At 49.4% G+C, this 12289-nt stretch overlaps 1 protein-coding gene across 4 annotated transcripts in view; it reads left to right on the top strand.

The window, feature by feature from the left end:
- Positions 1–12289, top strand: part of ATP2A3 (ATPase sarcoplasmic/endoplasmic reticulum Ca2+ transporting 3) — a 170164-nt gene that overhangs the window by 24089 nt on the left and 133786 nt on the right. The window lies entirely within an intron of this gene.

Below are 12289 nucleotides of genomic sequence, written 5' to 3'. Positions count from 1 at the left end.
ACTCCCCCCCCCCCCCCGATTCACAAAGTCGAGGTGAAATTAGCTCCGCTGTGCCCGAAGCGATTTGCTCCAAATAGCTCAAGTAAGTGAGCCAAGCCATTTCGGTTGGTATGTTATTATTTGTCTCCTGCCCTATAACATTAAGGTCTCAGGGTGGCGTACAGCTGAAATCAATTTAAACAGTATAAAACAATAAATAAATTAAACACCTAAAAACATATTAAAACATTAAGCAAGCTAATACCAATTTAAAATCTAAAACAGTTAAAACAGTGTGCTAGGGAATGCATTTAGCCCTCAAAAGGCTTTGGTAAAAAGCTATATTTTTACTTGGCACTGAAATGAAACCAATGTCTGCGCCAGTCGGGCCTCCAATGGGAAGGCATTCCACAACCGGGGTGCCACAGCAGAGGAGACCCTCTCCCATGTCCCACCATAGTGTCTGTCTCATACTGGTGGGACGCAGAGGAGGACCTCTCCAAATGATCTCAGTCCTTGGCCAGGCATATATAGGGAGAGGTGCTCCCTCGAATATTGAGGTCCCAAGCCGCTTAGGGCTTTGAATGTCATCTCCTTGAATTCTGACCAGACGTGTATTGGCAGCCAGTGCAATTCCTTTAAAACTGGTGTTATATGATTTTTATAAGATGTTCCGGTCAGCAGTCTAGCTGCTGAATTTTGCACTAGCTGCAACTTCCGGGTCGTCTTCAAGGGCAGCCCCACGTGAAGTGTATTGCAGTAGTCTAATCGGGAAATTACCACTGCATGTACTACTGTGGCTAGGTTATCCCTGTCCAGGAAAGGCCATGGCTGGAGGATCAGCCGAAGCTGGCCCCAAGTACTCTGGGCCACAGGATGGATCTAGGAGTACTCCCAAGCTACGCACCTGCTCCTTCAGGGGGAGCGCAACCCCGTCCAGGGCAGGTCGCTTACCCAATTCCCCGACTCAGGAACCACCACTCCACAGGGCTTCTGCCTTGTCAGGATTTAGCATCAGTTTATTGGCCCTCATCCAGCCCGTTACAGCCTCCAGGTGCTGGTCCCGGACCTTCACCACCCTAGCGGACTCTTGATGACAAGGAGAAATTTATTTATTTATTTATTATTAAATTTATTAATCGCCCATCTGGCCGGTCGCCCAGCCACTCTGGGTGATGCACAGCATACAATAAAACAGTTTAAAACAATAAAATTCTACAATAAAAACATTTTCTAAAATACTGTAACCCACCCCAAATGCCTGCTTAAACAACCACATTTTTAATGCACGACGGAAGCTCGTTAAAGAGGGGACATGACGGAGTTCCCTAGGGAGGGAGTTCCACAGAGTGGGGGCCACCACAGAAAAGGCCCTCTCCCTCGTCCCCACCAGTCTAGCTGTCCTGGCTGATGGGACAGAGAGAAGGCCATCCGAGGCTGATCTTGTTAAGCGGCCTGTCTGGTGTTGCTGGAGGCGCTCCTTAAGATAGGCTGGGCCGGAACCATATAGGGTTTTAAAGGTCAAAACCAACACCTTGAATTTGGCACGGAAAACAACTGGTAACCAGTGCAGCTCCTTCAGCACAGGAGTGATGTGATCTCGCCGGCGGCTGCCTTTAATCAGGCGAGCCGCCGCGTTCTGTACCAGCTGCAGCTTCCGAACCGTCTTCAAGGGTAACCCCACGTAGAGCGCATTACAGTAGTCTAAACGAGAGGAGACCAGGGCATGTACTACCGATGGGAGCAGATGGTCGGGAAGGAAGGGGCGCAGCTGCCGTATCAGATGGAGTTGATACAGCGCTGTCCGGCTCACAGCTGACACCTGAGCCTCCATGGACAGCTGGGAGTCCAAAATGACCCCCAGGCTGCGGACCTGGTCTTTCAAGGGTAGCCATACCCCATTCAACACCAGGCCAACATCCCCCAGCCTCCTCTTGTCTCCCACCAAAAGTACCTCGGTCTTGTCAGGGTTCAGCTTCAGCTTATTCCTCCCCATCCAGCCACTCACTGTCTCCAGACATTTGGACAGGGATTCTACGGCCAACCTTGGTGAAATGCAGCTGCCCATGTCCTTGTTGGGGTTTGATGGTCAGATCACATTATACCAATTTTGTACCAGCTGTGCCAGTTGCCAGTGCATTTCTGGGCCCAATTCAAAGTGCTGGTGTGGACCTTTAAAATCCTAAACAGTTTGGGTCCAGGTTGGATGGCCTGTACCTGTGTGAATCTGCCCATACGTTTAGATAATCTTCGGAGGCACTCTCATTGGCCCGCCACTAAGATCGGTAAGGTTAATAGGTACAAGAAAACAGAAGGAGGTGAGCATCCAAAGTAGACCACAAAGAAGAGAAACGGGTTCTCAGGATGCAAAACTGAATTTATTATAAGAAGCTGTTTTTTTAATGTGTTTCAGCCTTTTTTTATTTTAGGCCTTCCTCAGTGGGCTGTGACATAAATGATAATGAGATTTACAAATAGGACAACACCTAAAAAATTCAGTCTTGCATCCTGAGAACCCGTTTCTTTCTTTGTGATCTAATGGGCACCAGAGACAGGGCCTTCTTGGTGGTGGCTCCTACCCTGTTGAATTCCCTCCTGGGAGATATATAGCTGATTCCAGCTGTGGCTACTTTTAAGAGGGAGTTAAAAACATACTTGCTCTCTCTGGCTTTTAATTGAAAAAAGGTTTTATGGTATTTGTTCCTGCTAGATATTTGACATTTGTAAGTTATTTCAACTGGCTTATTTTAAATTGTTTACATTTGGAGTCTTTTTATAACTTGTTTGTACTGAATTTTACTGTTTTATATTTTGAGCCGCCCTGGGAAGATGGCTAAGACAGTTTTGAAAGGCAGATGAGAAATATGTTTAATAAATAATATAAAGGAAGGTTAAGAATCCACCCTGCTTCTCTGAAATGATTTCTACAAGACATGTATGATCGGATGGCTCAACCATCTGTGGAGACAACCCTTTACATATAACTCTTTTTTTAGGAAATAGATTATAAATCCTCCCAGCCCAAGAGAGCATCCTGTAGCCTAATGTGAGCCCTACTTAAAGTAGAGACATTGAAATGAATGGGATTGAACTTAGTTGTGATTGACTGAAGTCTCATTCATTTCAATGGGTCTACATTAAGTAGGAGTAACATTGGATACGACCCCACATGGCTGAGGGAATCCCTGTCTTTTAGTTTTATTTTAGCACCCTTGTGTCCCGTCCGTCTTCCAAAAGAGCTCAGGATGGGCTTTATCGGCTTTATCCAATTTAGTCTTCACAACAACCCAGCGAGGTAGACCCCATGCATGCACATACACTATTGCCAAAAGAGGGGCGGGGGAATGTTCTGCAGAGGTGGGGGCTTTTTTACATATTCCGGCTTAGCTGCCCCAGTTCTTTTTCACCTTGGCGTGGTCACATCCAGTTCTCGCTGACAGATGGAAAGCCAAACGGTGTGCTAACTTAGTACTCAAAGGGAAGGAAAGCTCAGGTTTTAAGTTTTTCTGTTCCCTGAATTAATTTGGTGGAGGGAAGATCGGTGCAGCTTTCTTCAACCTGGTGCCCCCCCCTCCCCAGATGCTTTGGACGGCAACTCCAAAACCAGAGCCACTGTGGCGTAGTGATTAAAGCGTTGGATTGGGAGTGGGGAGATCCGAGTTCTAGTCCCCACTTGGCCATTTGGGCCAGACACTGATTCTCAGCCTCACCTACCTCATAGGGTTGTTGTGAGGATAAAATGGAGAGGGGGGGAGGAGGAGGAGGATGTAAGTCGCTTTGGGTTCCTTTCAAGAGGAAAGAAGGTGGGATATCAATGCAATAATAAATAAACTATCAGCCCCCCACCAGCATAAATGTGGGGTGTTGTAATCCAAAACATCTGAATGGCGCCTAGTTGGGGGAGGCGGATTTAGCCTATAAGGGAGCGGGTCCTTCAACCGGTGCTTGTTAGACTCTCTGGAACGGCTGTGGGGAGGGTCTTTAAGTTGACGACAAAAGTTTTTCTTGGTCATTGCAGAGACCAACCCTAATGTCCCTCACTCGAATCCAACACCAAAGGTGTCTGTCTTTACAACTGTTCCAGGGAGAGTACTCATGAGCTTAGTTTGGGCCGGCCCCTTTATTTCCACATGCCCTACCTCACAGGGTCATCGCTAGGGTAAAACAGGCTGAATTCCACCCTCACCCTGGCAAAAGCGGGCTGCACCAGAGTTGCCACAATCGACGTTTCGAGAGGCGAGGAGATGGAGAGAAAATGATGGAAACATTTGCTTTCCCCCCAACTTTCTGGATGTGTGGGGCTACAGTTTCCATATTCCCTGACCATTGGTCATGCTGGCTGACGATGATGTAAGCCGTAGTCCAACACATCTGGAGGCTTCAATAGATACAGGTTACAGGTTGAACTTTTTTTCCTGCCCGCTTGAAAACTCTTTTGTTGTTTTTTTTGCTTATTATCCAGCCTGTTGAAGAGCTTTGATGCACTTTGCTTGCTACCTTGACCCCCTAACAGAGGGTGATTCTTGGAGTCCCGGCCTGGAATGCTATAAGCATAGACTGTTAGGTGAAGTCAGGAATTGCTGTCTGAATGGTGTAATCCAGCCAATCAGGGACCACAAAGGGGAGATCCACATGCTTTGAAAGAAAGTGGGAGGAAGGCCGTTGAGCTGCATAGGCTAGCCCTGCCCCTGCTGCCGATGTGTGCCACAAACACATCCCTGCCACCAACACCCATGGCGGAATGGCTTCCCTGCTCCCCATGTGTTTGGCGTGGAGGTGCTATACAACCGTTGCATGGATGGTAGGGAAGCATTTCTGCCTTGGGGGCTTGGCCTGTACCGCTCGGGGGCGTGGCACAGCCACAGCGGGGGTGGGGTTAGCCTGTGCAGCTCTATAAGCCTCCCGTGTCCTTTCAAAGCATGCAGGGCGGCAGGGGTGAACCTCCCTAGAGATGTCATGTAGCCAATCATATTGAGTGTTGATGCTTGGAACAGGATCCCTTGTTGTTTTTTCCTGCTGATACCTGACGATGTGGACTTCAGCTGGATGCATATTCTCCTCTCCCTCTGATACTTCCTGTGCGCTGAGGTTTTTTAGATTGTAAGTTCTCCGGGGCAGAGACTTCCCTGTTGTCACCCTCTAAATTTACCATGCATGTTAGTGGCCCGATGCTCTACGCTAAGACTGCACAGTTACTTTTGGATTCTCTCTCTAACAGGCTGCCTGCAATTGTTTGTGCTCTAGCACGGTCCACTGTTTTGCACTGCCTGGGTTTTGGAGTCCAGGGAACCGTTCGTAAATTGTTCCTCTTTCACCTGTGTGTGCAGCTGCCGGCCGAAGTCAGCCCGTAAGCCGCTGTTGCTTGCATCGTCCTGGGTGCAAGTGACTGGCAGGAGACCTTGTGCTTTTGACTGTTGCTCTGTCAGCAATGGAGGTGCGGCTTCGAGAGAGGAAATCTGTTTTTCGTGCCCCCGTGGGCCCACTTTCATTCTTGTTTAGCTCCCTCAGTTCCTGTCCCGGACTTTAGTGGGCTTGTGTTTTGGAGCCGCCCTTTTCCTGGCCTTTCAAAGGTTTGAGATGTGTATTTTTAACACCATCTAAGGGGCCGGATGGAAATCTACAAGGAGGAACTGCTGTCGGGGCAGGCCAGGAGGGTGGCGGCGGTGTGTGGGTTTGGGGCAGTGTGTAAGGAGGGAGAAGTCCCGACTCCCACAGTTGTTGCAGGAGAAAACCGAGGGGGGGTTGTGTCGACCGTGGATACCGTGGTAAGGGGTGCCAAATCCAAATTGCTGAGAATCTTTGTTGATTGCATAGCGTCCTACAAGGAGCTCAGGATGGCTTGTGTGGTTCCTCCCCCATTCATCCTCACAACGACCTTGCAAGGAAGGTCGGGGGAGACTGACTGGCCCAGGGTCACCCAGTGAGTATGGATTTGAACCGAGGCCTCCCTGCCCTTGACTTGCATGTGATCTGCTACACACCCGTTGCTGGGCCGAAGGCTGTCTGTGGCCCACAGAGGCCATTAGTGCAGTCTGCCGCAGGCACTCGAGTCGCCCCGCCACCGAATCCCAGCCACCGCTGATTTGGTACCAAAAACGCTGATGTTCCCTAGCTGCCCCGCCCTCTGTTTCTCCTGCTGCGGCTGGCGTCCCTGTTGACCTGGGCGTGCAGCTGGCTGGCTCGCTGGTGGGACAGCATTCCTACACTTGCACGGGCCAAGCATAAAGCGCGGTGGATCGGATGGCCCTTCGGAACTCCTCTCTAGACCCGTGCTGTGTGGTTCAGTTGTGTATGCCGGAGTTGCCTTCCTGCTGGCCGCTTTTTTCTTTAGAGGGCTGTATCCTTGGCAGCTGTAGCTGTCTCCAGTGGAGACATGGGCAGTGGGTATGGGAGGTCTTGGGGGGCTGCTGTTCGGCAGCAGTGGTAAGAGGAGGTTTTGGACAATTGGGAGGTTCTGGGGAAACAGGAGATCTCAGAGGCAGACTGGCTGTGGGGGTTGGGTGTGTGTGTGTGTGTGTGTGTGCGTGTGTGTATGCGCATGAGACGGACAGACATATACATACCCACAGAAACAGACGGACAATGGCTGCATTTGCAAAAACTCTTGCTTCCTCCCACCAGCACAAGCAGCTAAAGTCACCAAAAATAGAAAGCTAACTATAATGTCTGAACCCGGGATCCTGGTTTGTTGGCCCCAAACAAGCCAGGATTCGTAAGCCAAGAACAAACCTTGGTTTGCGATGCTGGCTTGCCACACAGTCATTTTTTTTATTGGCGGGGACCCTGTTCCTTCTGAGCTTAGCTGTAATCCTACGACCACTGCCAATGATGAGCCCTACCTGTGAGAAACTGTTGGAGAATTTCTTCTCCCCCTGGAGAAATTCAGCAAAATTGTCCGTGTCCCCCCCCCCCCCCCCGGATTTCTCTGCCTGCCAATGGGGTGAAGAATTTGAGAGGCCGTTTGTGCACAGCTCTAGTAAAAACAATGCTTAAAACATGCAGCGCACCCGGTCTTCAGACAAGTCTGATAAGGAGATGTGCTGCAGAGGCGGTAAGATTCTTGTCTCGGGTGTGGGTGTCTCCAGCCAGGATGAGAATCCTGCTTGACGTTTCCTGCGTCAGATGGTTGCTTCAATTGAACAGTTTGGCTTTCACGAAGCGGTTTTTGCAAATGAGCAAAATGCCACAGTGCCCGAGGGGTAGGTGCGCTGATGAACCCGTCGCAGGGAAGGACCGGGGTTCCTGCCATCTGTGTAAAGAAAAGAAAAGAAAAGTAGATGGAGCTAATTTTTGCAGGTGGTGTTATGCAAGCGTAAGAATAGCTGCAAACTGGATCTCCGCAACTGTTTTAAAAGCTCGGGGTGTCCTGCTTTCGTATAGATCCTGGCAGTGCCAGGATTTTGAGGCCCTTGGCCAAGACACCCCAAAGGGTTCCCCCCTTCTCACCCCATGGTCTCCAGCTGCTCTTACTCTTCGTCCTCTTCCTCATTGCGACCACTTGCTTGCTTGGCAGGAGGAGCTCCGGGGGGCAAGGAGGCCGCGGCATCTCTTGCTCCCTCTCTTCACCAGCACCGTTGTCTGGGCCGGAGCGAGAGGCAGGCGAACAAGCAGGTTGCACTGGGGACGAGGAAGAGCAAGTCCAGGGGGTTCTCGTCCGGTGCCTGGCCATGCCTAACATGGTCGCTTGGTCTCTTTCAGGCGGCAAAATGTCTCGCACCACAACGGTTAAGAGTTTCCTGAAAGGTTACTGTTTAGCGATTATGGGGTAGGCTCTTATCAATGGGTCCCTGCCGGAGCGTGGGCCCTCGGCGGGTGCCCGACCATGTCTAGCCTTGACGCCAGCCCTGGTTGCAGCTACACGCCTTGAAGCCTCCAGTTACGGAAGGGCTCGAAAAGTGGAACAAAAAGGGGATAACTGTGCATATATTAGACTGAGGTTAAGATTGTTGAAATTATATTTTTAATGACCAGCTGGGGATGGTCCCTGAACAAGGAATGGGGCAGGAATATTCCGAGCTGGGTGGGTGGGTGCTTACTTTTAGGAGGGGTAGCAAGATCTTCCCGAAGAAAAAATACTCTTTAAATAGTTTTTTCTTCCTCACTACCAGCGGTGGTGACAGCAGAAACAGTGGCTCACTCTCTAGAACTGCCTGCGTGCATGCTGCCACCCCACCCCCCGAGTGCCCAGATGCAACTTTGTTCTGGTGCATTGTGGGATTGGGGACGTGCCGACACGAAATACGGTTACCGCTCTGCAAGTCGTTTCATACGTACAAATGCACTGGGCTGGATCCAGTCCTAGTCACTTAGAGTAGACCCATTGAAATCAATGAGATTTCAGGTAGTTATGTAGCAGAAGTAATGTATACACACATATATCTCAAAATAACAAGGCAATAATGATTAAAACAAGTAAACCAAATGAGGTTCAAACAAACTACCGACAATTAATCAAACCGATTTTGCACGTTGTTAATGTGAGACCTCTATATGACGTGAGACTTTTACCAAGAGAGCTCCATAATGATCAATTAAGCTGTTTATCGGTCAGAAATAATAGTTAATTTCTTCCTTGACAATCGACAGCATGGCCCCTTTAGGCATTTTTTGTTGGCAAGTATGGTGTGCATATATGCAAGCCGCCATTTAAATTCATTGAGCTTGCTTCTGGATTTAATAAAAACAAACAAACCAGATAAACCTGCACCTGGTGTTTGAGAAGCTGACCCACCATCTTTCCCTCTCAAAAGCAGGGTGAGGTGTCAAATGTCTGGTATGTTCTTCCAGAATAGTAAAACGGAGAAACGCTCATCAACTTCCCCACTGCAGTTGGGATAAAGTGCTTCCTTCTACCTACTCTCTGTAACGGCAGTTGGTAATGATGATAAACCTGGCCAATTTCTGAGGAAGGGCGAAGAAAAGCCAAATTGGTTCACCATCTCCTCCAAATTTGAATGCCAGGAAAATCTGGATCAGTCCCTTTGCTCCTTCATCCATATTTTTAGGAATCTGTCTTTAGTCGCATGCATGACTAACGTGATCCCAGTTCTGAAACGTTTCGGGAGTAAGCCTGCCTCCAGTTTCGTGATTGCCGTCAGCCAACAGGTACACCCAGTACTGATCTGAGTTCGTGCTGTGCCGCAAATGTCCCCCACATTGTTTTTGACCATTCTCTTTCAGTTTGATAGAAAGGAAATTGCTTTCGAAAAGAAGTTCAAAGGAGGAGCAATTTTGGAGACGTTTGGGTTTGGGTTCTTGTGCTTACCCTTATTTATGAGGTGGCTGAGGAGTGTGCCTGTCATTGTACAATAATCTCTGCAGCAGCCTGCAGCCTCCTTGGCTTCCCACACTTCAGTTGAAGACCTCACGAGGCAATTCCTCCCATGGGGCTTTTTCAGTTCAGGAAGTGCAGGCAGCCTGGGAGGCTGCAGAGCAGTGGAAGGATGTGCAATAGAGAGAGAAAACACACACAGCACCCTCGACCACCTTGCAGTGATTAAGTAGGCTCAAAACCCAAAAGAAATTCAAAATTCTGCCTCAGAAAAGTGGAAGCCTCAACTCTGTTGATGCTGTTGCCACCTACAGAAGCTGTGCTAAGAACCCTTAGGGAAAAAGAAAGATCCCATGTGACACCCCCTGCCAGTAATGAGCCCTATCTGTGAGAAACTGTTGGAGAATTTCTCCTCCCCTAGGAGAAATTTGGCAAAATTGTCCCCCCAGTTTCTCTTCCCACAAATAGGCTGGAGAATTCTGAGAGGCCCTTTGCGCACAGCTCTGAATGCCTTAATCTGCACTGACCCCAAACTAGGATTGATTCTGTGCCCCCAACATATTTAGGAACTGTGGAGGAGCTGGTGTGATTTGATAGCCCCTGTGTCCTTACCAAAATATCACCCTACCCAGCAGTGTCCTAACTGCGTTTTTGCTGAAGAAACTTGATCTTACTCTGTCCCAAGAGCAGGACAAATCAAGATCCAAGTACATAAACGATCTTACTTGCTCACTCCCTTACCCCTCAGCGGGTCAGTTTATGGGCTTAACCAGGTGATGAAAAGATGACACTGTTGGAGCCAGGCAGGCTTCGCTCGGGAGAGCATTCCATAATCGAGAGGCCACCACCAAAATGGCCCTCTCCCTTGTTGCCATCCTCCGAACCTCCCTCAGAGGTCTGCAGTCCAAATTAATTACTTTTGCTTTGGGAGAGTTACTTCCTAGATGTTTCCGTTTACAGTAAACTCTTAGTGCAGCCTTCCTCAACCTTCAGATGTGTTGGACTCTAACTCCCATCATTCTAAGCCAGCGTGGCCAATGGGAGTTCTGAAAGATGTGGGGAGGGAGGGAAAGGGAGAGGCCAGGGTATGATGTTTCTGATGGCCTTTCCAGCCCCAGCTCGCCCCTGGCAGGGCGACTATTCTAGATTGGCCCAGAGGCCCATCTAGAGGAAAATATACAAACAGGAGGATGGAGAGGCAAAGGGCAGTGGTTGCTCAGAAGCCTTTAATTAAGAAGCCCCATCATATGCCATCAAATGCCTGGGAGTAGAAGAAAGTCTTAACCTGGCGATGTAAAAGATGACAATGTTGGAGCCAGGCAGGCCTCACTGGGGAGAGCTTTCCATAATCAAGAGGCCGCCACCAAGAAGGCCTTATCCCTTGTTGCCATCCTTCAAACCTCCCTCAGAGGAGGCACTCTGAGAAGGGCCTCAGATGTTGATTGTAGTGTATGGATAGGTTCATACTTGGAGAGGCACTCTGTCTGGTATTGTGGTCCCAAGCATTCCACATTTGGGGGGCCACCACCAAGAAGGCCCTGTCCTGTGTTGCCATCCTCTAAACCTCCATTGGAGGAGGCGCTCGGAGGAGAACCTTGGATGTTGCTCGTAGCATAGGGGTAGGTTCATACCATATTATCTATATCAAGTAAGTTAGGGTGCAATCCTGTACCCACTTAACCTGAAAATAAGCCCCGTTGAGCTTGCTGTGTAGTCACGTCTAAGACTGCACCATGAAAGAGTTGTTTCCCACAAGCTGTTAAGAGGGGCCGGGAGAAGTCCTGTCCCATCATCACATTAACAATATAATTGATTTTTTTTCAAGTGTGAAATAGGTAGGGCTCCAAAATACAACCTTGTTCAAAGTCTTGAATCAGCCTTCCCCAACCTGGTGCCCTCCAGATGTTTTGGACTGCAACCCCATCACCCATGGCTGTGATGGGTGGGGCTGATGGGAGTTGTAGTCCAAAATATCTGGAGGGCCCCAAGATGGGGGAAAAGTCAGCCTTGGATTATGGGGCCCATTCAGCGGCTGCATGTGCTACGGGTTGTTTGTGTTGGGACAGTGGGGCTTTTGCACGTTCTCAGCCCTCTCCCTTATTTTTAACACAATTCAGCAGCTCGCTGAAACCACTTCTGAATATTCATCTCGAGAGCTGGCAGCCTGGATGGCCTGGGTGTGACCCTCTGTTCTTTTTCTTTTTGCTCAGTAGGCAAGAGAAATGGGGTGTGAGTCTTGCCATGGCAAGCATGCCCTGGAGGCCTGGTGCATCCTCCCCGTGGCGTAACACCCAGGGTTGCCTTTTGCAGCTGCATGGCAGGGAAATCTGCACCGGTTGATTTCCGCCTAGCTTTGCATCTCCCTGCCAGGGCTCTGACCAGGCCTACCCTTGATGGGATAAGAGGAAGGTCCTTGTCTAGATCAGTAGAACAGTCTAGATCAGTAGATCAGTAGAACGGTTAAAGAACAGGAAGCAGAGAACAGGAGCAAGCGGACCGTTTTCACAGTGGAAGAAAGTAAGTTGTGAGGCCCGATGAGCATTCATTCATTAATTAACTCATTAAATTTCTTAATCGCCCATCTGGCCGGTCACCCGGCCACTCTGGGAGATGTAGAACAGTGCAATTTAAAACAATAAAATGACACATTAAAACATTGTATTTCTGAAAATACCCTAACCCACCCCAACTGCCTGCCTGAACAACCAAGTTTTCAACATATGGCAGAAGCTCATTAAAGAGGGGACATGGCAGAGTTCCCTAGGGAGGGAGTTCCACAGAGGGGGGGCCACCACAGAGAAGGCCCTCGCCCTCGCCAGCCTAGCTGTCCTGGTTGATGGGGCAGACAGAAGGCCATCCGAGGCTGATCTTGTTGAGCGGCCTGTCTGGTGTTGCTGGAGGCACTCCTTGAGATAGGCCGGGCCGGAGCCATATAGGGTTTTAAAGGTCAAAAGCAACACCTTGAATTTGGCCTGGAAAACAACTGGTAGCCAGTGCAACTCCTTCAGCACCAGAGCGATGTGATCGCACCAGCAGCCG

Source organism: Heloderma suspectum, chromosome 16 (assembly GCF_057233095.1).
Source record: "Heloderma suspectum isolate Gila_16-S chromosome 16, 16-S_ref, whole genome shotgun sequence".
NCBI lineage: Eukaryota > Metazoa > Chordata > Lepidosauria > Squamata > Helodermatidae > Heloderma > Heloderma suspectum.
This window is presented reverse-complemented; position numbering and strand designations above follow the sequence as displayed.